Source organism: Mustelus asterias, chromosome 24 (assembly GCF_964213995.1).
Source record: "Mustelus asterias chromosome 24, sMusAst1.hap1.1, whole genome shotgun sequence".
Classification (NCBI taxonomy): Eukaryota; Metazoa; Chordata; class Chondrichthyes; order Carcharhiniformes; family Triakidae; genus Mustelus; species Mustelus asterias.
Window position 1 is genome coordinate 8,624,198 of NC_135824.1, and position 27,754 is coordinate 8,651,951.

The window sequence follows — 27,754 nt, forward strand, 5'->3', positions numbered from 1 at the left end:
AAGCCACAAAAATTCACAAATCGATCCCTGCCTTTTCACTTGTAAAAACATGCTTGTATGAATAATTATCCTGCTGAAGTCCAAGCTTCTCTCTTGTCAGAATGACGGGAAAGATGGTCAATATTGCGATGTGAGTTTTGAGGTGAGAAAACATGGAGCTTGCTCATGAGCAACAATTTGGAAGAATCAGCTGGTGACATCACAGGCTTGTACAGCTAGTAAAAACATTGCCTAGCAACTCTTTATTTTAAAAGATTCATGCGTCACAATTAGGATTTCGTCAGAATGAGCCAGTGCAGAAGCAAATACACCAATCGACAAGATGCATATGCTGCCATTCAGTAGATTCCAGTCTCACTCAGTTTAAAAAATAAAAATTAATTTCCTTACTTCCACTTACAAGATAAAAGAAAGTTGTTGCCATAAATTCACGTGAGTGGAGTCCGGTGAGTCAAGGTGGCTTTGTCTGGCAGGGTTTCATTCTTTGTCCTAGAGATTTTCTGAAGGCCGGTCTTGAGAACTATGGTGGTTAGAACTAGTAGCTTGAAACCTGCTTCAGCCATTATATCAGCCTGGCAATGGTCCATTTTGAAGCACAGAATTTAAACAAGAGAATATGAAAGAAGGGCAGATTTTTAAGATTTTCTTACTTCACCCCTCATTGGGAGATTTAGATTTTATTTCTACACATTTTCTTGACAAAATCATCAATTACATCATTGTTAGTAATATCTTGTAAAGATGCACTTTCAATTGTCAATATTGCTGAAATGTTCCTGGCTCATAGTACTTTGCAAATAATCTTAAACTATTTTCAATACAGATAAAATAATATTCACTGGAAGCATTTCTGACAGGTATTGTTAAAAATATTTTCAGAATGGTTTCCACATTTGAAAAGGTTGCCTGAAAATCATCACACACAAGTCTGTACAAATCAACTGGTGATCTCAGAGGGCAGATCTCATCAGTATCGATGAAATGAATGAATTGTTTCCTTTCATCTTCAAAAAGATCTGTGTCTATGTCCTCCCTTTCTTACTGCAGTGGCTTTTGGCATTTACATTCTTACCTCTGTCAAAAAACACACAAAATTAATCAACAGGTTTCTTCAGAGATTCACTTCTATTCTGCAATTGCACTATTATTGTGTCACAAATAACATCGAGTCTCAATGATCTCTTTCCCTTTTAAATTGATTTCATTGTCATTAGTTTCATGAAAAAATAACTTCCTGCATCTTTTTCACTTCTCATCAGATACATTAGAGGAATCTATATTTTTTTGTTAATGTTCGCGTCTCTTTCACCAAGCTTTAGTCATTTCAAACTTCCATGAAAAAGCTTTTAACTGAGGCTAACAATTGTGCAGCATTCAATAAATTTGTATCAATATTTGGTATGACAGTTTGTGTGGAGTTTGCACATTCTCACTGAGTCTGTGTGGGTTTCCTCCGGTTTCCTCCCACAGTCCAAAGATGTTTAGGTGCAGGTAAGGGGGATTGGCCATGCTCAATTGTCCCTTCGTGTCCCAAGACATGTAGATTAGATGGATTAGCTATGTGTGGGGTTACGGAGATAGGGTGGGGGAGAGGGCCTGGGTAAGATACTCTGATAGAGAGCCAGTGCAGACTCGATGAGCCAAATGGCCTCTTTCTGCACTGTAGGGATTCTATGATTTTTCAGCAGTTTGCTGACAGTATTAATTCTCTGAAGCAAACAGTTCCACAAAACAGTAAAAAAAATTGTACTTTTCAAACTTTCTCCTAAGGATTTTGCTTCAGATTTCAAGTGTTTTTTTCTGAATTTGATGTGGCAATGTCTGGGATGGTTTCCCTTATATCAGCAAAGTTCATTTTTAAAGCCAAAACAGCATCTGCGTAAGCAGATCGCCTGGGGTCACAAATTCTTTTTGACTCTGAAATGTTTTCCATTTGCCTGTTCCAAGCGTGACTGCAACATATTCCACTGACACGTGAAAACCAAAACTAAAAGGCATACACGTTTTGAGCAATGTCAAAAAAACGTACAGCTCTCTCACAGGATTCAGCTGCAGCATTGCAGATTAAACTCAAGGAGCGCCTGGAACAGGGATAAAAAATATACATGGGCTTGCATTGTTTAGTCTTGCTTCCAGACCTGAATATTTTCCTGCCATATTTATGGCATTATCAAAGCTCTGTCCATGACAATTTTGATGTCTTGACCTAAATTTGTAATGATTGCCAAAACAGTTGTCTCCAGACACTCAGAAGTATGGGGTTATAGCTGGATAAACAAAGATATCACTCCACAATCCTCACCATCACCAGTCATATATCTTAAAATTAAAATTAATAAGTCCACATGACTCACATCTGGTGCTGAATCAATTATTATGTATTAGTATTCGGTATCTTTTACTTCATGAGTGAATTGGTTTCTGAGATGCTCAGCCATTATAGTGATGAAGTCATCATGGGTTTCGTGTATTACAAAGTTCGTCTTCCCTGAGCCACAATATTGATAACTTTTCAAATGCTCTTCGAGAAGCTCATCAAATTCATTGAGATATTCAAGGCAGGCTAAAAAATTACCTTTTTGGTTTGACAGTGATGACTCATGTCCTCTTCATGGTAGCCCTAAAGAAGACAGCAGTTTGATTGTGGCAACACACATTTCAGCACTTTCCTCCAGTAAGAACACTCCTTTCCAAACAGAGCTGATAACTCAGTTCTTCCAGATAATTTACATCTTTGAACTGACACATAGCTTTAATATGAGCTTTGGAAGTTTCTTCCCTCACTTCAACAGAAACAACAATATCTTGTAGTTCTGTTGTCATTCCAGAGTCCATTTGTTCAACCTTTTGAGTCGATTTGTTTTTTTTTGGAAATTGGCAAATCAGATAATTCACTGATACTTTTGGATGAATTTGTACTGTTCCAATACTTCAAAAATTTTTAAAGTAAAATGACAAGCTGTCTTTTTGCTTAGCTTCTTTCTCTTGCCTTCATTTTTCTGCGTTTTTGACTGCCATATTGATAGTGTTGTGTCACATCGCTAAATAAATTGATTTTGATTTTAGACAGCTAAATAAGTGTCTGAAAGAGCAGGCATTTGCGCAGTCAATCCCATATCTTTATTAGGTTCAAGCTCTGCAAAAATGGAATTCAACTTTTAACAAGAAGTTATGATTCTGATCATGGATTTTAAATAACACCCATTCTACTCTCCTGCCCATTCCCCCTTCACAAACATTCCCTCTCTGTGGACCTTGCAAACCCATCACAAACTCTCCCTCCCCACAACTTGGATCTCACGCTCCCTCCCTGCAAGTCTGCAACCCAAACCCCCTCACACACTCTCCCTCCCTCCATTCCTCATACTCTCCCATTCTCACCTCACTTGCTGGGGGGGAGGGGGGGCGGGGGGTAGTTTCTCTCTGCTGCCAGTGCAAACCTCAGCTTGTCTCATGGCCGGCCTCTCCCTCGCAGTCCATCTGACGAAGGAGTTGTGCTCCGAAAGCTTATGGTATTTGCTACCAAATAAACCTGTTGGACTTTAACCTGGTGTTGTGAGACTTCTTACCTTGATTTATTATCACATGTATTAATAAACAGTGAAAAGTATTGTTTCTTGCGCACTATAGACAAACATACCATACATGGAGAAGACAAGAACAGGGTGCAGAGTGTCGTGTTATATCATAGCTCGGGTGTAGAGAAAGATCAAATAGTGCGAGATAGATCTATTCAAAAGTCTGGCATTAGTAGGGAAGAAGCTATCCTTGAGTTGGTTGATTTATTATTGTCACATGTATTAACATACAGTGAAAAGTATTGTTTCTTGTGCACTATACAAAGCATACCATTTATAGGGAAGGAAACGAGAGAGTGCAGTATGTAGTGTTACAGTCATAGCTAGGGTGTAGAGAAAGATCAACTTAATGCAAGGTAAGTCAATTCAAAAGTCTGACAGCAGCAGGGAAGAAGCTGTTCTTGAGTCATTTGGTACACGACCTCAGACTTTTGTATCTTTTTCTCAACCGAAGAAGGTGGAAGAGAGAATCTCCGGGGTATGTGGGGTCCTTAATTATGCTGGCTGCTTTTCCGAGGCAGCAGAAAGTGTAGACAGAGTCAATGGATGGGAGGCTGGTTTACGTTATGGACTCGGCTTCGTTCGAGACTCTTTGTAGTTCCTTGAGGTCTTGGGCAGAGCAGGAGCCCGACCAACCTCTGATACAACCAGAAGAGTTGCTTTCTATGGTGTAAATGGCACCATGAAGTTGCCACCTGCCTGTCTGGACGTTGCCCCGTTGTCTGACCAGATGCTACTTGGCCATGAGACCATGCGGAGCTTCCCATTGGCCAACTGCACCGACCGTTCAGCAGCCTGATTCCCACTCTGATGCGCCTCCGGCCGGCTTGATTGACAGGTGGAGCCGACCCTTCTCTGGGCCCCCTTCCCTGTAAGAAGTTTAACAACACCAGGTTAAAGTCCAACAGGTTTATTTGGTAGCAAAAGCCACACAAGCTTTCGAGGCTTGTGTGGCTTTTGCTACCAAAGAAACCTGTTGGACTTTAACCTGGTGTTGTTAAACTTCTTACTGTATTTACCCCAGTCCAACGCCGGTATCTTCACATCATGACCCCCTTCCCTGGGCAGCGCCGACCCGCCCCCTTCCCTGGGCAGCGCCGACCCCGCCCCCTTCCCTGGGCAGCGCCGACCCCGCCCCCTTCCCTGGGCAGCGCCGACCCCGCCCCCTTCCCTGGGCAGCGCCGACCCCGCCCCCTTCCCTGGGCAGCGCCGACTCCTCCCCCCTCCGGAGGCACCGCCCACCGGGGCCATTCCTGCGATCCCATTAGCTGGATCCCTCATAGGTGCCCCGCCCCCCAGCCCGGGGCCCCTGTCAATCACACCCGCTCAGCGCCTGACGCCGGCCGTTATTCAAGTTAGGTTGAGCCGCGGCCGCTTTCATATCAAAAACTAAAAGAGAAAAACCCGCGGGCTTTTGTTCATACAGGGCGCCTTCTCCTTACAAAACCGACACAGCTGGGGGGGTGGGAACAGTGAGGAGAGAACGCGGTTTCACGAGCGAGTTAACGTTTTATTTACAAAAAAAAGCATGATTAAAAAAAACAAATTTCAAGAAAAGGGTTCGTTTTCCGGATTACCTTCCGTGCAGGTAGGCGGTGCGAGTGGAAGCGGCTGTTTTTTATTTGATTAATTTTTTTTATTTCGTTGTGTTTATCGTCGCCCTCCGGGCCGGTGAAGCTCGCGCAGCCACCGTTGGCCGCCCGCGAGCGAGACCCCGCCCCTTTCGGCGATGCCGCCCATTGGCTGGAGCGGGCCGGCGGGCGGGCTCGCGCCCCGGCCGCCGATTGGCCGGCCCGGCCGTCAATCACCAATCGTCCCCGCGCATGCGCGTCCCGCACCCCCCCTTTCCTTTGCGCTCACCCCTCCCCCTTCCGGGTGTCTGCCTGCCCGCCCGGGGATGTAGTTGGTGAGCGGCTCTCTCTCCTGTCTGCTTTCTGACCGGGTACAAAGGTGTGCATGCAGAGTTTTTGGCAGCATTTTGGCTTTCCCCACACCCTCCTGCCTGCCTCCTCCCCTCCCTTGCAATCGTGCAAATTTTTCATGTTTATTATGTAGAAATAATATGCCAGGGGTGTGTGTGTGTGTTTTTTAAAAGTACAACAAAAACCTACCGGTGTCAAAATCAGTGTTGTGATGACTGGACCTACCCTGTGGGACTGAAATGTAAGAGGTTTGTTATTTTTTTGCTGTCATTAACCGCTGAAATCAGTTTCTTTGCACATCAGTAGTTCAAAATGCGCCCTCTTGTAATGTTTTCCTTTCCATTTCCCTCTAATGCATAAAATGCAGTGGGTTAACTGCGATGCTTGGTTCACCTAGTGCAGTTGAGTTAGATTTTTTTTTAAAAGATGGTGCGTGTGGAATATCAAAATGTGCTCTAAATTATTGGACGGGCACCGACCTTTAGTGAGGAAGTAACAGGTATGCAAATCGAAACTATTGCCACAAGAATGCGATTTTTTTTTGTTTTGTTAATGGAAGTTCTGTAGACCAGTATAATTCATTTACTTGAAGATAACTTTATCTTGTCTAATGGCCTTTGAAGATTATTCTGAGATTAGAGTTAAAATGGGCAAAAGGCTGAACTGGAGTATGACCAAATCTGGTTTGAAAATGTTGGCTAATAATGGGAGATGCACAATATTCATGGCAACAGTTTTGTAACTGCAGGCAAATTTAAAGGTTGTGCCCCTCAATAGTTGCTGCCAGTTTCTCTTAGCAGTAGCTACTGCATTACTTTGGTTTGTTTAAAATAGAATATACCTCAATAGTGCATTAAGATCTGTGTGATTATAACATTATCTAAATTGTGGCTAAAAGCCATTTGGATTTCGGTAATACAGAACTAAATATGTGAAATTTTTATGCAGTGGTCATTTGAGCTATGTCAAAAAACAACAAATTCAACATTTTGACCTTGTGATTTGCAATATGCTTTTTGAAATGCATTAAGGTAAGGTGTGATACATGTTGATTGCAGCTTTCACTGGCTCTGGGAGCAATTTGTGTTGGTAAGGAGTGATGCACAAGAAGGTTATTCTTACAACATTTAATCATATTTGCTTAAGTGCACTTTCTCTTGTAGTATATTGCTGTTAAATATGCCTCTGGATAATACTTTTCACAAAGTGATAATGGACAGTTGTAACGTGGTACGTGAAGTATCATCTGTATGACGATTGTTCAGTTAAATTTAGAACCTCATGGCTAGAGAAGTATCGAGATACAGATTAGTAAAGGAGGCGTTCTCAACTTAATCATTGGGGAAAGATCAAATTTGAAGGTATCCTTAATGGTCCACATTCTTTTTTTAACATTTGTGAATATAGTATGTGCGTTTACGTCCTCTGCTTTAGAGATGTGTGATAAAGAAAGACTATTATTTCTGAGTGCGAAATGGATAATCAGGTATTCATATTCTTCCTGTGGGGAAAGTGATTTTGTTTCATCTTTTCATGTACTACATTCAATACCAATGCAACAGGGAGGTTGTCAGTTTAGGTGAAGCCTATTACATTGCGCATTGATCTATTTTCCAGTATCCTCTCATCCTGCAATAGCACAATATAACATTTTTAATTATTTTGGAGGATTCTCATCATGATTATTTGAAAGCAAGGCATTTGCCATAAGCATTTTAATGCTTTTTAAAATTAATATTTTTAAAGCTGGCTGAAGCTCTGGATGAATTGCATGGTTTGAGAGATATGGTTTGGGTCATTACAACCCTCACTGCATTGTGGTTTGTCTGACACAATTTTTACATAACTAATACCCAACATCCAATGTGCTTGGTTAACAGAAAAATGTGAACGGGCAAGTGTTGAATGAATCATTCTGTCCACTATGTATATTTCATAAATATAGTGATAATTGGGGTTTTGCAAACATCTGTTTAAAATGTGTGTCACTTTTTGTATAAATGAATGTTAATTTATTGAAATTAGAAAGCTGTGCTTGGATAATATGAGCATGCAAATCTAGTAACCAAGCAATCAATATAATTTTTTTCTGGTGTAGCATTAATGAGGTAATACATTCCTGTTATTTCAATCAAACTGTATAAATTCATCCCATCAATCTTTCACTGTTTTATACCTTGATTATTTTCAGTTACTATTTGGAATTTCCTCCTCCTGTTGAAGTAGTTGCTTCAAATGTTCACTGGGGGGGTGGGGGTTATAAATAAATGAATTATAAACATAGCTGAGGCAAAAAGAAATGCCACTGTCTATTTTCTTTCTCCTATTGCGGTTTTGCGGAACTTAGTTTTGGACATGTTTTTCTCCACACAAACCTGAAAATAAGCTTAGAATGTGGGGGGAAATAAATCTCTCACCTGCATGGACAGGTTGTTGTTATAAATATGTGTGTGTTGGTGTCTTGAATTTTTGTTATGGTTATTCTTTGGATGTGCATGACACTGGAGCAATAAATGTTAGTATATGCCCTGTGAACATTGCGTCTGCATGTAGCGGTGGCAGGATCTTTTCCCCAAAGGAGATCAGTGAGCCAAATCACTAGTTTGTGCCAGTGCCAGATCTCTCACATTACAGCCAAAGCTCGCACAAATTGTTGGAATATTTTTGTTACAGGGGGCCACAACTCGTGACCCCTAAATTGCTAATCTAGTACTGTAACCATAATGCATACCATACCCTACATTCAATTCCTCTCCCATCTTTCTTTTAAACACTTTAAAACCGGGTATATCTCAGATAACTTGTGTGAAGCAGCCAGAGTTTGGCGCAAGGTAGACTGGTGGTAGTTTCTCCCTAGCTTTCCGTAAAGCTTTTAGCACCTAATTTGTTGCTTGAAATAGATAAGACTGTTAGTGAGTCCGTGCTTTTGTGGCATTTGCAGTTTTCTAAATGTCTCAAAAAACCAAGTTAGTGTAAAATCAAAACTAATTACTCCCCTTCTTCCCTTGTTCTGCATTAATTAGACATTAATGAAATAGTTCTGCTTTTTTGTTTTTCAACCGAGTAAAAATTTATGGGATCAGCCCTCAATCCAGGATAAAGTGTGCTTTCTAAATTAAGTTCCAAAATATGAAGTGGCAGGTCGGTGTTTCTGTAAATGAAGAAGTTGAAGTTATATAGTGTGCTTCATGTCCTCAGGATATCAGAGAAATGTTTCATGGCAAATTATTTTGAGGCGTAGTCACTGACCTGTTGGAAAACATTGCAATAAATGTTGGCCTTGGCAGCGACACCAACACCCCATGAACAAATGAAATTAAATAGCAAGTAATTTCCTTTAACAAGGAACTGTCCTGAATAGTGAGATCTTTATTCTTTTTGAATAGGCAAATGGGGCCACTTGCAGCTAACGAGTACTTGGTAGCATTTGAGAATCCATACGTTTTATGAAATATTACTACTTTTTGATGACCTTAATCTTCTGTGGATGGGTGACTGATTGTTGGTGCAAATTCTTAAAGTAATTAGCCCTTTCCAGTGTGTCTTTTAATTAGCTTATCCAATTACATCCAGAGTTAACTGAAGCCTGTACTATTTTGGTTATATTTTCTTGACCCAAAAGATTGTCGTTCATCGTAATACTGAGGAGGCTTAACATTTTGCTTAGTCCTTTCTGCTAATCAAAAGATATGCATAATTGTAATTTAGAAAGTAGTGTCCAATAGCAATAACTTGATAGATTAAAGCTTCTTGTGATTTTATTTATAATTTTTTGTGTAAAATGTTAACATTTGGTTTCAACTTTTGATTTACATGTTATTTTGAGGCATATTGCGTTGCCAGTACTATACATTTTTCTTGTTGGTTTTAAGTACTGCTAATTAATTTTCGCTGTCACTAGCATGTGAAGTACTGGATTTGGCTCTTACTGAACCGCCTATTCTCATTGGCAATGCTGGCTTCATTCCTAACAGTTCTAGAGTAGCCAACTTGCAACCGTAAATGTCTGCTTCAGTGCTCCCACCACCACCTCCAATGTATCTCACGATTCTTCTATCCCTTTCCATACTGCCTCTCGGCAGTTATCTTGTAAGAATGGAGTTGGCTTCTGCATGCACCAATGAAACACAGTTTTAATTATGTCACCTCTAACTCCACTCACTTGATTTTGACCCTGAACTTGTCTTCAGACTCCGAATCTAAACAAATGTTCATTTCCATCATTGATTCCCATTTGTGAAAAATTACTTTTCAACTGTAAAAGCGTCCCTTTTGAATGGAATTATGATATTCCTGTCCAGCGCAGCCAGAACAGTTCACTACACCTCACATTAAGTTTTGTTTCTGGACTATGTAATAATACATGTTTTGGAGAACAATGGTAGAACAAGAAGATTTTTAAAAATTTGTACATGGAATGGGGGTGTTGCTGGCTTATTGCCCATCCCTAATTGCTTTTGAGAATGTGGTTGTGAGTTGTCTTGAATTGCTATAGTCCATGTGGTGCAAGTACACCCACAGTGCTCCAGTGAAGGAACAGTGATATAAATGCTCGAGCATTCTACCCCAGTTAGTTGCTAGCGATTGTATTCACCAGACTATCATAAATTGTGTTGAAACGTTGCTGTTAAACTTGAATGAGGACTGTTCTCGGCCAATTACAAAGTTAAAAGCAAAAATTGTAGTTTTGTTAAAACTGATCAATACTTCATTTTTGGAATTCTAATCAAATAATACTCTGATAATGCATATTGTTGGTTTACCCGTTTGCATCTATCCACTGTGAATTATCTTAACCAACTCTTGTTATTTTGAATACTAGTTACTTGCACGCGGATTAAGTTAGATGATGAAGAAACAGAATGATATGCAGGCTTTTGTATGGAATATCCCCTTTAGCAAAGTTTATCATGATTATACCTGCTTTTTAAGTTGATCTGTGGAAACAGTGCTTATTCCCACCCACCCGAGAATCTTAAAAGCATTCAATCCACTCAAGCATGCAAGATTTCCCAATCTACTTTAGCTTTTGAAAAAAAAAACTGTAGCTATTTTGGATTCAGGGGTTGGAATGTTTTCTGGTTGGTATGCAAAGGATTAAATTTGAGCTGCATTAACAATTATGCATATTTAAATTATTTTAATGTTAAACTTCCCTTGCAGTGTTCTGAGATAAATTGAATCTAGCGATATTCTTTTCAAACAATGTCATTTTTACTGTATGGCAATGTTCCATTTTATTAAAATGGTTGACAGGTTGGAGGGTTCATTTGATGTGCATCGCATGTATAAAGATAATACTTGAGGCTGTTACTGAAGTATCAAATATCTAACAATTGGGCATTTCATTTTTTAAAAAAAAGGCCCTTATTGCAGTTCAGCTGTGTGCAAGACCCACTGACACTCGGTAGATGCTCACTAATTCTTTCCATAAACCACAGCCGTATACAATGTATGTTCTATGGAGAAACATTTAATTAATTACAAAGAAACAATTGCTCAAATTTTCAAATTTATTAATGAGTGTTTGGCTATTTAATGCTTACAAATATTGAGTTATACAAATAGAAAAAGGTCAGTTTTTAGATGGGTTCTATAGAAAAAACTAGTTAGCTTTTAAATCCAGCCTATGCATCTAGCAATTTAGATAATTTTACTGCATAAAGGTTTACAGTTACTTCATGCCAAATGTTAACCCAATGATGCAGGCAGCATTTATAAAATTAAACTTTGAGTCTCATTCAGGTGACGCAAATATGAAAAGTGTAATATTTCTCCCCCCCACCAACAAGCTCTGTAGTACCAGTGAAATGGGCTTAGTGACCTTTGGGTTAGTTCAACTATATTAGGGCAGATACAATGGCAATTGAGGAATGAAAAACATTTTTAATAAGCGCTTGGATATCTATGTCCTTCCGCACAACCTGAAACTAATAGTTAACAATTACACACACTTGATTTTTAGCTGGTGCAATGAGCTACTTAAATGCTCAAAAGTGCAACATTCTTCACCAGAAAGTTGTTAAAGTTTATTTATTAGTGTCACAAGTCAGCTTCCATTAACACTGCAATGAAGTTACTGTGAAAATCCCCTCGTCGCCACATTCTGGCATTCGTGCCACTTGAAATTGGTTTGCCTCAGTTGCCTTAGATGAAACTAATACATTGTGTGCATTGTAGTGTGCTGTTCAGGGTAATAGTGTCTAAGTTGATATTACCCTTATCATTCAAATTGCTAGAAAATTCATGTGTAAAATAAAATATGGTGCAACTTGGAAAAATAAGGTAAAATTAACTGATACAACACATGATTTAGGTAATTTTGCAGATGACAATATTTTAGGATATAGCCCAAATAAAACTTAGTATTTATAACAAACTCTTCATATGGTGCTTTTCATGGAATTAAATGTTTCAAAGTATTTTACAAGAGGGAGCAGTGGAGACCAAGCAACAGAAAGTAAGGGAGGAAGTTTACAGAAATGACTCGAGGTGTTCTCAGTAAAATATGCTTTTCTTAGCTTTTTACAAAAAAGGTTGAAAATAGGTCACAAGTTGAGAATTAGGAAAACGATTGTACAAAGTTATGATGGCCACAGGCTACTACTACATGGTGGTGGAGTTGACGATCTCACTATGTGTCAGTGGTGAACAGTTGCAGCTGGGATGAAGTGCTGCAGCAGGGCATGGAAGAATTTGAAACACGGCGCTAAGAGCCAGTGATCAATAGGACAGAAATAGTGGATTGCAACCTTTAGGTTGTAGAAATTTGTATATATTGGTGTGTATAGGGCAAAGATGGGACTGTTCAGAGCAGCTTGGGAGAAATCTGGTTTCTGGTCACAAGGTTGGTGATTTAGGGTTGTAAGCGGAATGCTGTGGAGTTGGAAGTGAATGGTTTTGCCAAAATCCTTTGTCGCATTTGAAATTTAACTTGGAGTCACATGAATGATGAGTGAACACTTATGGATTCGATTTCAAGTGAGCATCTGTGCAGGGCGAGACTGTCAGTTAATGAATGGAGAACATGTAATATGTTTTAAAGCATTGCTGAATTTCAGAAATGTGTCTGAACTTGTTTATGATGGCTTAATTGATGCCAAAAAAGTTTTCACCGTTTAATCAATCATGTTTCTCCAGATCTTGTCTTTTCCTTCATTTAAACTCTTTCTCTGTATAATTAAATATTTTTCTTTTCAAATAATGACATTTCAGAGATAAAACAAGTTTTTTTTAGTGTGCTTGGTTGAATCACTGTATTGTGTTTAGATATGTTTGCAGGACTGCAAAAGTAGTTGAAATTCCTTGGCAGTGTTGCAAGTGCTAGGTTGGTATTGAAGAGGCTACAAGAAGGAACAAGGAGTAGTGTGAGCCTGTACAAAGTGAGCACAGGTTATTACCGACAGTTTTCCAGCACTGCTTAGAGGCTGTGTTCCTAAACCTCTTTTTGCACGTTTCAACTGCAAAGGTTAAAAGTGTGAAGAATGATTTTAAAACAAATCTGCAATAGATTGAGATCCAGTCTGGATTCAGATGGATTATTTTCTATTTGCCGTGCCTGTAAAGCGAACTCCTCTCTGTGAGCATGAGCCTACAGAGCAAAACTAATTAGCAATTCAAAGAAGACTGATCTGTAAAGTGCAGATTATTCAGGTGAAGTCAACGCCTTTCTTGTGAAATTGTAATTGAAGCACATTGTGATGAGTACGTGTATAATGTGGTGCAGTGGGTAGTGCCCCTGCCAATGAACGAGAAGCTCCGGATTTGAGTCACACCCAAGATCAAGGAAGACGCATTCATAACACAGCCAAACAGAACATATGCCAAATGTAGGCTGAAAGAGCGGGAAAGATTCCTTGTCAGCCTTGTGATGGAAAGAAATTTGGAGTCTCTACCATCATTATTCATAGCTCCAGACTACATTGTGCAAGTGAAAGTGCATACTGCCACACCATGTTGCACACCACCGTCACCACATGTATAAAGATCTTTTAAACATCCTGTAATGCTGCATTTGGCTTGTACTGTTTGATAATGCCAATGGGTGCCTGAAATGTTTTGTTTCCCAATGCTAACATCCCTCATTTTGAACAGGAAAGTCACCAAAATATAACTCTATTAATAGCAACAGTGTAGGTAAGGATTTTAAAGTTTAATGTTCAGTATTGCAATCTCTGGACCTTCAGTGCTGAAACCGTGCGCATATGTGCAATTGCCAGAGTTGAATTGTGGGACTGCCGGAGTAGCCAAGTATCTAATCATTGTTCTGATAGGTGATTGATTTGAAAATTTTAAAAAAAACCTTTTTCATTTTGAGATCATTTAAAACTTTCAAAATATGATCTTTGACTCCTCTTGCATTTAATCTTTTGGGTTTAACTGCTTCTGCAATTATTTGATTTATTTGAAATATTTTTCACAAAGCTATTTGGCTTATTTCCCTGTTTTGCACGCACTTTTAAAAAAATCTTCAAATGCCTAATTCCCTGTTAAATAGTGCAAAATAAGACTGTATAATGTATTCCATATTTTAATTACTAATTCAACAAAAATATTTGTTTTATTGGTATGGTTATTTTAGATACTTGATATCTTCTACTTTTACAATACCTTTCAATGGTGCTTTTTTGACAGGATTCTCAATGTAATGTTGGTGGTTAATGTTTTGTGGTTGACTCTTCTGGTGCATGTCTTGAATATGATTAAATAAATAATGAATGTTCAAGATACTGATGAGTATCCTTGAAAGACTTCTGCATATTTATAAGGACACCTGACATTTAAATGAAATTCTGTGGTGCATAGTAGCATTACAATTGCCAATGTAATTGAATCCAAATAAACTATTATTTATTTTACAATTTGCCAAGAAGAAAGTGGAACTTTTCTATACTTGAAATATCCTAACATAGATTTGATTTTTTATTGTCACGTATTAATATATAGTGAAAAGTATTGTTTCTTGCATGCTATACAGACAAAGCATACTATTCATAGAGAAGGAAAGGAGAGAGTGCAGAATGTAGTGTTACAGTCATAGCTAGGGTGTAGGGAAAGATCAACTTAGTGCAAGGTAGACCCATTCAAAAGTCTGATGGCAGAAGGGAAGAAGCTGTCCTTGAGTCGGTTGGTACCTGACCTCAGACTTTTGTATCTTTTTTCCGACGGAAGAAGGTGGAAGAGAGTATGTCCGGGGTGCGTGGGGTCCTTGATTATGCTGGCTGCTTTCCCGAGGCAGCTGAAAGTGTAGACAGTTAGTGGATGGGAGACTGGTTTGCGTGATGGACTGGGCTTCATTCATGACCCTTCGTAGTTTCTTGTGGTCTTTGGCAAAGCAGGAGCCACACCAAGCTGTGATACAACCAGAAAGAATAGAATAATGTGACTTGATGTTTCGGTAGCTTTGTTTGAGCTTGAACTGGTAACTCTACTCTAAAATGGTACAGATGGCTGGGAAGTACAAACAATAATGCAGTTGGGTAATTTTTTATCACGTTGGGGTGAAATAGAGAGAGCTTTACTTTATATACATTTAATCTATCAATGTGCCTGTTGCTAACCTGGGATACAAACCTGTTCAATTCACTCATGCTAATAATTATTTAAATGCAAAGTTGTTCAATACTATATAATGTAAAAGAAAGCTTGAGTTATGCAACTACCATAAAAGTACTAAATACTGGGCGCAACAGTTAAATCATAACATGTTTTAGAAACCTGGATCAGTAGTAAAATCTGCCGCATTATATTTTATAGCTGAAAAGAATTTTTATGCTGTAATGAATAATTTTTGGGAGCAGATTGCTTTGTTTTAGGCATACTAGGAAGGCTAAAGCCATTGTTTGCGGTCCTCACTAAAAACTCAATTTCCTAGCCATCAACCCCATCCCTCACCCAGGCGTTTGTCTGAGGCTAAACCAAATTGTTTGCAACCTTGGTGTTACATTTGACCTTTGGGCTTCCAACTATGTTTTGATATAATCACAAAGACTCTATTTTTACCCCTGTAACATTGCTGAATACAATCCGTGCCTCAGGTCATCTGTTGCTGGAACCCACATCTCTTTGTTAGCTCTGCTTAACTATTCCAAGTAAGAGTTTTAACAACACCAGCTTGCATCATAACTATTCCAACACATTCCTGGGTCTGCCTTTTGTAAACTTGAGGTAATCTTAACTTGTGAGATCCCATTTACCCACCTATAGTCACTGACCTACATTTGTTCCTGGTTCAGCAAAACCATAGTTTCAGAATTCTCAGTCTTGTTTTCAATTCAACCACAGAACCACCCCCTCACCTCTTTCGCTGCATGTGCTAATGTTTCCAATCTCTTGCAGGCCTAGGCTGCCACCTCGGAGATACCTGTGCTCCTTAAGTTATGACCTCTTGAACGTACCAATTTTTAATCTCATCACTTGACTTCCCAAAGTGTCTTTGTCATCTATGTGGCCTAAGTCAGGAACATAATGGAAAATGCGCTTCTTGGCTTAATGAATGCAACTCCAACAGCACTTGAAGCTCGACACCATTCAGCTTGACTGACATCCCATCCACCACTTTAAACATTCAATCCATGCACTGCTGGTACACACTGTAGCCATGGTGTATCATCTACAAGATACCCTGCAACAATTTACCAAGGTGTCTTGATAACACCTCCCAAGCACCTAGAAGAACAAGAATAAATGGGGCAGGTTCATGTGAATTCCACTGCCTCCAGGTCACCCATCTTCCTGACTTGAAAATATGCTGCCATTCTTTTATCGATGCTGGGTGTAATCCTGGAATTCTGCCTAACAGTGACATGGGGATACCTTCACTACACAGCAGCAGTTGAAGAAGGCAGCTTCTCAAGGGTAATTAGGGATGGATAATGTGTCCAAATCCTGTGAATTAAATTTAATAAATGACTCACTATTGGCAGCTGTGCTTTCAATTGCCAAGGCCCTAAATTCCCAAACGCCTCTGCTTTTGTTCCTCAAATTTATCTTTTAAAACCCTTCTTAAAATCTACCCCTGATCAAACCATTGATCACCTGCCTTAATATTTCCTTGTGTAGCTCAGTGTTAAATTTTGTTTTACAATGTTCTTATCAAATGCCATAGGATGTTTTTCTATATTGACACCAATGACTGGCCTTTTCTTTGTGGATTTAATGCGTGGGCAAAAGTATATGTAGGATCTGATAACTGCGAAGTGATTAGGAGCAAATCACCAGAAGACAACTCAAAGGAAAACAATTAAGTATTTTCTTTTATAATCTGTCTGCAGATTTCTGATTTACGCACCCAGAAATTAAAGACATCATGATAGCTAATTGCTTTCTACTCATATCCAGAAATTCAACCATAATTCCGCATTCAAGTATTAAAATTTGCATTTGTACAAATTGAACTTTAAAAACGTTAACACATGGCGCTCTAAGTTTTTTCCCCAAGATCTCATTTTTGCTGTCAGTTGAAGAATTTTAAGGAGGTAGAATTGGGAATTCTGTCAGTTGAAGCACTGATGATGATGTTTACGCTTGGGTTTCATTAGAATTGTGTAAATCTGAAATGAATTTGCTTTGCAGGCTATATCCGTTTCCTTTTTGATGTGCACTAAACTGTCATATTGCAAATTTGATATCAGGGATAGAGCTGAGCAGGAATTTGAATTAGACTGTGTGCCAAATTGTAAGTCTAGCTTGATATCTACATCCCCACATTTCAAAGGAACAGCATTTAAATTTAATGGATGGCTTGTATGGACTGCTGTACCGCATTTGTAGTTTAAGGTTGTGTTCGAAACTCTGCAATGAAATGGCTTTTGCCCATTTGGTACAGCTGCCTATATTATTGGCTGTACTACATATACTTCTCATCTTTGTTTCACATGTACTCCTATTTATTTTCTCCAGCCTGCGTAGATCAACTTTGAAAACAACATGCGTTTACAAAGCGATTGAAATGCGAAACAATGAGCAATACTTTATACTGACCAGAAAAGTAGTAGTCAAAAGAAGGAGTCAAATTCAGTTTTTTGAAGATGGCAAATAGAACTTTTTGAGAGAAGGAAAGGGTATACCTACAGCAACGTCTAGAAGATTTGCTTCCAGTGAGTGACCAAGCAAAGGGAAGTTGGGAATGAACATTCCCAATCAGCAAAGTGGGGAATGCATGTGAGGACTCGTAGCTGTCAAACTGTACTTCCATAGGGTAAAGTATTTTTTAGTTTGATTTTTAGTGGCATAGCAAGTCATGGAGCTCAAAGGTAGGGGGTGGGTATTCAAAAAAAATTGGGAAGGGAAATTGTGATGGAAACTGCCAAGGGCATTGGTTTCTCAGTTTGAGTTACAAAAAGGGAAATTTAGTTTTCAACAGCATTTGTTGACTTTGAGGATATGAGCAATGTTTGAATTCTGTGTGATGTTCCCTATTCGTCAATCAAACCATGTCCAACCTCCTAGTTAGCGCTGACCTTTGGCTATTGAGAAGCCTATGTTTTTTTTTTCTATTTAATTTGCTGAATGTGATGATGGCCAGATTTTTTTTGTGTGACATTGATTGTTGAATATTTGAGGTTATCGGTGATAATCAGTGCTACAAAAGGCAGTCAACATCTGTGAATATCTGCTATTGCTGAAGTTTTCAAGATTTTGCCAGATTGGACATGGCAATGGAATGAATGAGTTGTTTCTCACCAGTGTCAAATTCCAAGTGTTCTTTTTCTGACACTAATTCATTTGCAACTTGTAGTGTAATGGCCATCTTTCATCTGTGAACTACCACATGTCAAAGCTACAAATCAATTTACTTTGTAGCCCATTAAGGCTATCATCCTGAATTATCATTTATCAAGTTTTGTGATAAAACTATTTCTTATAGATTTTCCTTTTAAAATCTTTTCTATGTAGTTCTATTATATATTATTGTTGTCATTATAGAATTAGAGCATATTCAAGAAAGCAAAAAGGTTCAATCTGTATAAAAGTCTACATGAGACATTGCACATTCGTTGAACTGTTTTGCACTATTTGGGCTTACCGGTATATTAGTATTGTTGAAGTACAGCAAATTTTGTTTGGTGTAATAGATTTTCTGTTGTATGTGTTATGCCACAGATGTTATTAAAGTACAGAGACTGTTGTAACAGTCTGCTTGCAACTTTCTCAGTGATTTGCTCATCCTAGATTTTATAATCATCACAATGCAGAGTTCCAGGTCAGTTGCTTTGCTGCAAAAGGAATTGAAAATTAAAGCTGGAATGAGTTGCTGGGAAGGCTGTTTTTTTTATGCCAAGACACTGGGCACATTCAAAAATCTGATCCAAGGCTGCATCTGGAAGTTAATTGGGTTAGTACTTTGGATGGCTGAGATCAAATGGGCTGAGGGGCTTTCTTTTATCTTGTGAAAATCTTGAGTATATGGGCTGAGGTGTTTTAATGCATGCTTTTGGTTTTAAGGTTTGGATGTTTAAACCCCAGTCTTTTAGTCAAATGCAGCTCACAGACCTTGATATTTTGGCCCACAAACCTCCGACAACTTCAGAAGCTTTTAAATTTGTGTCAGTTGAGTATCCACACTGTTTGTTCTTGAAACCCAGGCCTTTTAGGTTTGCATTTGATTGCTACTAATTCTATCTGATTCTCTATGACCATTAGCCATGAAAATCAGATTAAAAATGCATCTTCCCGGATTCCAGCATTAGTGGATATGGGAGATTTGCTGTGAAGATGTCATTGGTTGAGACTGCTTTTGTGTCTTGCACCATGCTGGCACCATTTTATATTTCTGTTTGTGCTTCTTTCTTGCTTTTTTTGTTCTATTTTGTGAACCTGGAGTTTAGAGAATGAAGCTGTTTAGTTTGTTCTCTCATTTGTGCTGAAGTAAATACTAAATAGACACCCTAAACACACATCTGACATTGGAACAACAAGCCCATTTACTATGTTACTTTTTTTTATTCATTCATGGGACATGGGCATCGCTGGCTGGGCCAGCATTTATTGTCCATCTCTAGTTGTCTTTGAACTGAGTGTCTTGCGAGGCCATTTCAGAAGGCAGTTGAGACTCGACCACATTGCTGTGGTTTTAGAGTCACATATAGGCCAGACCAAGTAAGGATGGCAGATTTCCTTCCCTGAAGGACCAGATGGGTTTTTCTGACAATCAACAATGATTTTATGATCATCAGTCGATTCTTAATTCCAGATATTTTTTTATTGAATTCAAATTCTACCAGCTGACATGGTGGGATTTGAACCCAGGTCTCCAGAACATTAGCTGATTTTCTGGATTAATAGTCTAGCGATAAGATCACTAGGCCATCACCTCCCCTAGCTTGAAGCTGGTTACTCAAAAGTTCCTCAACTTACTCACAAATCACGAACGGTACATATCAGGCATTTCTAGTAATGTTTAAAGGATTCCTTGGCCAAATCAGTTGCAAAATTTGGGGAGCTATGTTGCTTGTTTTTTTTGTACTATTTCAGACTGCTTGTGGCAGTTGTACACTGAAGGGATTTCTGGCAGTCCAGTTTTTTAAATCATGAGGCGCTTTCTCAGTTCTACTCTGGTAAATAGAAATACAGTTGCAGGGAAACCAAATAGATTTTAAGGAACTGCCAACCACCTTGAAGTAATCTCTGGTCCACTGAACTTATCATTGTCCCAATCAGCAAGCTGTTTACGGAGAACAAGATTACATCTAAAACTTTACCAATTTAAATGGGGCCTAACGAAGAAAATTGATCTCTGCTCCGTCAGGTAGCATTGATGGGCAGGGCATCCATTGCAGTGAAAATTGCTTGGGAAAACTGCTTCTCATTTTCTGCCAAGGTCATTATTATGAGAAGGAGTCATCCATTGGCAGCATTGAATCTAATTTTTTTCAAATTAAAGATTTAAAAGTCAACCTCTCACTGACTTATTTGGTCTCCATAACCAGCTTGCTGATTGGGACGGTGAGAAGTTTAATGGTGGTGATTAATTAAGGTGGCTGACAGTTCCTTTTAAATTTGTAAAAATTCTGTTTACCAGAATGGAATTGAGAAAGAGCCTCATAATTTAAAAAAACTGCACTGCCAGAAGCCTTTCAAAAGATTAAAACATTCTGCCACAAACACGAGCACTCTGAAATAATCTAAGGAGCAAAATGTATCACCTCAACTCTAAGCATTTTAGCTGATTTGAGGTAAGGAATCCTTTAAATATTACTGGAAATGCCTGACATGTACTGCCCACGATTTATTGGGTAAGTTGAGGAACTTAACGACTAGAGAACCAGTGTCTTTACATCTGTACCTCCTGTTCAGTTGAGAATATTCTGATTTTAAATCCTTAATTTTAATTTTCAAGTAGTAGCAAAGCATTTGAAAACAATGTTTACAATACTGAATAATTTGTTTCTGATTTTGAAACTTCATGTTGACAGTGTCAGTAGGTACTGTGTCATGGCCATCTAGTTTGAAACATGTCTAAGCAGTCCCCTTCTAAAATTGGTGCGTGTTAAAGTAGTACTTTCAGATGGAGTGTTCTTGTGTCTGTTGACTTCTTTTCCAATAGCTTTGAGCAAAACTAAAAGCACTTTGGAACAGAACAAAATAAGTGCATGTGACATTGAACAAAGACAGATCTTAAGTTAGAAGGAATAACAACCTGTCCTTCTAACATTTTCCAGGCTCCAGGCCTGCTTAATGAACTACTTCAAGTGTTTTATTGTGTGACTAAACATCCTGATAATAGTAATTTGCTCATCCCCAAAAGCTATGCATTCTGAGGTGAAAAAAGATACAGGAATCAAAATCTGGATGTCTGAAAATTGGTTTTACTGCTGATGCTTATATTTTTATCAGAAAAGAATCTATCAGTAATGAATCTAAGAAGTCTGTGACAAAGTTGCTGTAACAATCTTAAGTTATCTTCTGGATGTAGCTATGTCTACTCTACAGTGAACTTTAGAATTTGGGGCATGAAACAAAGGCAACATCTGCCTCTGTGTCTCCAACTTGCCCATGCCTGTGATTCTCTCTCTCTCTTTCCTCTTTCTCGCTCTCTCTCCGCCACACCGCTGCCCCAAACCCGCACTGGGATGTCCAATTAAAGATGGCAGGCAGATTCTCTAAGCAGGCGGGCCAATCAGGGCCTTCCAGTTTCAAAGAAGCAACAGACTACAATGGAAGATAAAGTAAGTGAGAGGGTGCTTCAACTTTAAATCTTTAATTTAGATTAATTAACCTCTGCAAAAGCAGCCTGGACGGAGTGTCAGCCTGCCTCTGACCCTAACCTTGATGGGGGCTGAAACACCAACCCCTGGTGTATGTTGAGGGGTGGGGAGCATGGTTTTCTTTTTAAACTGTTGGTACCTTTATTAATCTTGCTAGTTCAGGAGAGGTGTATTAATTGATTCTGCCTTGATCCCAACGAGTAGTTGTCATTTTATGTTTTGGATTCTGAATGTATTGGCTTTATTAAGACATGCAGCTAATTTGGAGGAAGAGTAAGCCTCAATGCTATAGCTTAATCATGCTTTCAAACTTAAACCTGTTTTTCCTCTTTTTAAATGCAACACAGTAAATAATTCTTGACTTCTGTCTGAACACCACCCATACAAGTAATTCTTTTGATTGTCAGTTGATGGAATTAATTTTCTGTCTTTTTATTCAAAAAAACTTTTTCAATACTTTGAATAAAGAGATGTAGAATTCAATTTTTTTTGAATACATTTTGTTTTCATTCAGACTTTTCTTGACTCAAGTAAAATGAAGTAAACTAGTCATGGTTTTAAACATGTACTGTCTTGTGAAACATTCAGTATAACATAACTAGGAGCAGCTGTAGGCAATTCAGCCCCTCAAGCCTGCTCCATCATTCAATATGATCAAGGCTGATCTAATCTTGGCTTCATCTCCACCTTCCTGACTGCTTCCCATAACCCTTCATCTTTCTACTAATTAAAAACCTATCTCTCTCTTCAAATTTGTTAGTGTTGCGGCACCCATTATGCTCTAGGGTAGAGAATTCCACAGATTCGCTACCCTTTGAATGAAGTAATTCCTCCTTCTTTCCGTTTTAAATCTGCCGCCCCATAGCTTAAAACTAAGTCGTCTTATTCTAGAATGCCCAAAACGTTTAGAAAGAAACCCTTCTCAACTACACCAGGCTGAAACTCCATCCGGGCCATTTTTGCAGAATCTATTGAATCTAATTTTGTTTTTTTAAAAATGTTGAAAAGTTGAAGCAACTTCTCACTAGCTCACCTCCTATTGTAGTCTGCTGCTCCTTTGAAACTGGAAGGCCCTTGATTGGCCATCCTGTTAAAGAGCCTGCCCGCCATCCCTAATTGGACATTGGACCTGCCCTCTGGCCATTAATTGTTCACACCAATGCCCTATACAGTTGCAACAGTACCTAATAAGTTGTCTTTTTATTCCTCTGACCAAAATGGATAACCTCACACTTATCCATATTAAAATCCATCTGCTGAATTATGGCCCACTCACCTACCTATCCATATCCAATTGTAAATTCTTCTTTCTTCATTGCAACTTACTTTGACACCTATTTTAGTGTTGTCTGCAAATTTGGCTATAGTACATTCTATCCTTGCATCCAAGTCATTAATATAGATTGTAAATAGTTGGGCTCTGAGGACTGAACTCTGTGGCACACTACTAGTTACAGCTTGCCAACCAGAAAGAGACCCATTCATTCCCACTCTTTGCTTTCTGTTGGTTAGTCAATCTCTATCCAAGCTAATATATCCCACATATAGACAGAATGATTAAACATCTTGCTATTTACAGAAACTGGTTTGAAAATATACTGATTTTGACCTTTAAGTTGTAGCTTGACTTTTATATTCATGTTTTTTTCTTATTTTACTCTTTTAACTTTTTGCTGTTTTTACTAAAATCTTCCAGAAATGTACCTTTTTATATCGGGATATAATTTCATTTGTTAAATGTTTCCATTGGTTTTTAACAGGTTCCATAGGGGATTTTAAAATAATTCCTTCATCAATCTCTGTTGTTGGATACCTGTTGAGTAAATAGCTCTTTGCAAAAAGCGAGCTTTCATCTATCTTTTGACAAAATATGGTCAATCTTTGAGCAATTAAGGCAAGGCCATTTTGCAGATGCCCTTCTAAAATGGCATTCTACTGTATTGCTGCTCTGAAATCGGCAAGTATGACAGACTGGGATAATGTATTGAATTTTTAGTTTTTTCTGTAGTTTTGCTACATGATCTCTTATCAGTTATACAACAATACTGTGGCTTGCAATATGCATGGGTGCAAGTTTAAACTTGTCTAGCTACTTAGTTATCACCAGTCTGCTCAAATGGAAATTAGCAGAACAAAGTTACGACCAAAAAGTTCTCAGAGTTCACCCACAACTGATTTTTAAAGTTTTCTTAAAGGGGCCCTGGTGCTTTTGTGTTTGTAATCTCGTGCATGTTCTTGTGTAAATACTTTCAAGTGCTAAAATATATGTATCCTTTTTCAACTCCATCTAAACAGCCTTATTAAAGTGGCATTAGGTTTCCTCATTACATGTGTTTTAATATAAACTATAACATATAAGGATGTTTCTTTTTGTATGCATAGGTGAGACAACACAGTAGGTGACAGTAACCATTTATATACTGTGAGAAAGTAATTGTTTTAAAATAATTTTTATGGCCATTTATGTTTACCTTACTGAGCCAATGCAAAAGTATTTTGTTTGTATTTTCTGTTGGAATTAGAGAGAAGTGTGGAGAATAGAAAGAACGCAAAGCGGCGCCACATTTCTCACTTATGAAAGAGACCAGCAAGTCATTTCAGCTGAAAAAGTGACACCGCTGGCATCGTTCTAGCTGTTCTAATACATATTGTAATGAAAAGGGATTTTTTTTTTAGTGCTATTGAGGATTTTTTGGTAGAAAAATGTCTGTTGGTAGAAGTTACTAGCCAATCTAATTTGTTTCCAGTTTAAAAAAAATTACTAGTATTTGGGCCAAAATTTCACACATTAGAACATCTTGTATTTACAGAATTGAAAGTTCAGTTAAAGCTCGGGATTAAGCTCTGACGAAGAGTCATCCAGAGTTGAAACATTAGCATGTGTGGAGAGAGAACAAAACTGCCACACCTGCCTTTTCAGCATTTTCTGTTTTTGTGTAAAGCTCAGATTTGTTGGATTACTGATAATTCAGTGTTTTAAATGGCTGCTTATGAATCTGCTCCAATACCTTTTAATGTACCTTTTATAAAAGCAAGAAATGAAAGGGAATTACATAGAATCCCCACGACAACAATTCCACCAAAGCTTATTTTTAGTCTTCATCCCCCTTTTCATTTCTCTCCAAAATAAGTGGAAGATAAAACTGATGCCAGTTCTAACTCTGAACTGATACTATTGTTAACTTGGTTTGGATCATCATTGTGCAATTGGGGAATTATTTTTTTAAATTTTGCAATCTTCAAAGTCAGCAGTTAACCATGATTAGAACCCAGTGTGTCATTGCAAGTGTTTTATAAATTAGTCTAGTCTACTTTGCATTTGGAAGAGGACATTTTACTTTAGAATGTTTTGCACAAGTTGTTTTATGGAATCTTGTTCCCCAAAATGATCCAGCCTGATTTTGAAAATCCACCTTAAAGTTAGCTTCATTTTATGTGAGTCTTCCTAAATCTGTAATACTTTTATTTTTAAGTTAGCACTGTTATATGTCTCTCTTTTCTGGCAAAATCAGAGGAGCACATGTTTGTTGTGTGGAAGTTTTCGTAGTAGCCGTAACAATATTTTGAGAACTGTGCTGACCAGTTTAAAATTTATTTGTTTAGCTAGCAAACATTTCCAGTAAAGTGCAGAAAAACTTCATAGGCCAACAAGTGCAAAACTGCTTTTCTGGCTTGTTCAAGAATGCTAACTGCTTAGTCCCCTACCTACCAAAAAACATATCTACTGCAAGTGGTAAGTTTGATTCTGTGCACGTTGTATAGAAATCATTGTGTGTACCGTAGTTTCTGACCTCTGCCACGTTTTGGCAGGTGATGAAGAGACAGACTGAGTGGATCCACACATCCCAATATACAGAGAATGAAATTCCCTACTTCACAACTGCTGCTTAAATTATGGGAACACACAACTTTAAATCTGCGATTGGTTAGAGGATATTTAATTATAGATTAAAATACACATTCTATTTAACACTGAACCAGCAGAATCTCTGACCCACCTTCTATCCCTTCCACTAGCTAGTTGAGAATGGTATTGGATTGCTGACAGAGGGTTGGTCACAGGAATGGTTTTGGGAATGCAAGGAATGTGAAAGAAGAATTGATGTTTTCTTTAAAAAGTCACTTTAATATGCTGAATGTGTGCGTGTGTGCGCGCGTGCCTGTGCGCGCGCGTGCGCGCTTAATTGGAAATAAATTGCTGTTTGGCTTGGGTTCATTTGCCCAAAGCTTGTGTGGACAATTTGAGGCATATGTTGATCAGGAAGGTTCTGTTCAGATCACTTACCTTGTGCTGAGTTAACTGATCTGGTCATAAGAACGTAAGAAGTAGGAGCAGGAGTAGGCCATTTGGCCCCTTGAACCTGCTCCGCCATTCAGTAAGATCATGGCTGATCTTTTCGCGGACTCAGTTCCACTTACCCGCCCACTCACCATAACCCTTAATTCTTTTACTGTTCAAAAATCAACCAACGTTGCCTTAAAAACATTCAACGAGGTAGCCTCAACTGCTTCACTGGGCAGAGAATTCCACAGGTTCACAACCCTTTGGATGAAGAAGTTCCTCCTCAACTCAGTCCTAAATCTGCTCCCCCTTATTTTGAGGCTATGCCCCTTAGTTCTGGTTTTACCTGCCAGTGGAAACAACGTCCCTGCTTCTATCTTAAATATTCCCTTCATAATTTTATATGTTTCTATAAGATTCCCCCTCATTCTTCTAGATTCCAGTGAGTATAGTCCTAGTTTTCTCATAAGCCAACCCTCTCAACTCCAGAACCTAGTGAATCTCCTCTGCACCCCCTCCAGAGCCAGTATATCTTTTCTCAAGTGAGGAGACCAAAACTGTACTCCAGGTGTGGCCTCACCAGCACCTTATACAGCTGCAACGTAACCTCCCTGTATTTAAACTCCATCCCTCCTAGCAATGAAGGACAAAATTCCTTCTTAATTACCTGCTGCACCTGCAAACTAACTTTGTGATTCATGCACAAGGACACCCAGGTTCCTCTGCACAGCAGCATGCTGTATTTTTTTAACATTTTAAATAATAGTCCATTTTGCTGCTGTTCCTATCAAAATGGATGACCCCACATTTACCAACATTGTACTCAATCTGCCGGACCCTTACCCACTCACTTAAACTATCTATATCCCTTTGCAGGCATTCAGTGTCCTCTGCACACTTTGCTCTACCACTCATCTTAGTGTCATCTATGAACTTCGACACACTACACTTGGTCCCAAACTCCAAATCATCTATGTAAATTGTAAACAATTGCGGTCCAAACAATGATCGTTGAGGCACACCACTAGTCACTGATCGCCAACCAAAAAAATCACCCATTTGTCCCCGCTCTTTACTTTCTGTCAGTTAACCAATCCTCTATCCATGCTAATACATTACCCATAATGCCGTGCACCTTTATCTTATGCAGCAACTTTTTGTGCGGCACCTTGTCGAATGCCATCTGGAAATCCAGGTACACTGCGCTCGTAATGTCCTCAAAGAATTCCACTAAATTAGTTAAACATGACCTGCCTTTCATGAACTCATGCTGTGTCTTCCCAAAGGGACAATTTCTATCCAGTGCCATCTTACTGGAACTGGTTTATGTCTCCTTAAACTAGGAATAGTAAGGGAGGGAAAAAAAGGTTTCCATTCCTTTACTACTTCCAGTGACTGCTACTGAAAATGTGTTGGTGACACTAAGAACTGGATCAGGTGAGACTTTGTTACTTCCTGCGTTGTTGCTTCCTAAGCCCATTTCAATTCAGTTCAATAGTATCCTAACACACATGGTTGCTTGAGTATGATGCTGTGTTGATGGACTGCCTCACCACATGAGTGATATCTTTTGGCAGAGGAAGAGTAAAGAGCAAACACCCCAGAAAATTAATTTTGTCTCTACTTTCATTGTTTTTATATTTATTAAACATGGAAATGTAGCATTAGACCAAAACTACATTGTTCAATATATCTATTGCAACTTCCATGAGTGGACATTTTTCTTCTGATGCGCATTTATTTTCAAAGGTTCCCAATGTTAAT

The 27,754-nt window shown here is 38.7% G+C and overlaps 1 protein-coding gene and 1 long non-coding RNA gene across 9 annotated transcripts in view; one reads left to right on the forward strand and one right to left on the reverse strand.

Annotated features, from left to right (window-relative positions):
• Nucleotides 1-209: 209 nt before the first annotated feature.
• On the reverse strand, nt 210-5,298 carry LOC144511192 (uncharacterized). Its single transcript, XR_013500760.1, has 3 exons — nt 5,156-5,298; nt 2,576-2,620; nt 210-1,074 (listed from the first exon to the last, which is right to left on the reverse strand). It is a non-coding gene; the product is annotated as an uncharacterized LOC144511192 (long non-coding RNA).
• Nucleotides 4,919-27,754, forward strand: part of LOC144511190 (D-glucuronyl C5-epimerase-like) — a 108,933-nt gene continuing 86,097 nt past the window's right edge. For 4 of the 8 annotated variants that reach the window (XM_078241261.1, XM_078241259.1, XM_078241256.1 and 1 more), the window contains exon 1: nt 4,919-5,166. The gene's annotated coding sequence lies outside the window, so the exon portion shown is untranslated. Of the gene's footprint in view, nt 5,167-5,456; nt 5,529-5,673; nt 5,749-27,754 lie in introns of those variants that run through there. The other 4 variants (XM_078241263.1, XM_078241258.1, XM_078241257.1 and 1 more) reach the window with 3 other exon arrangements.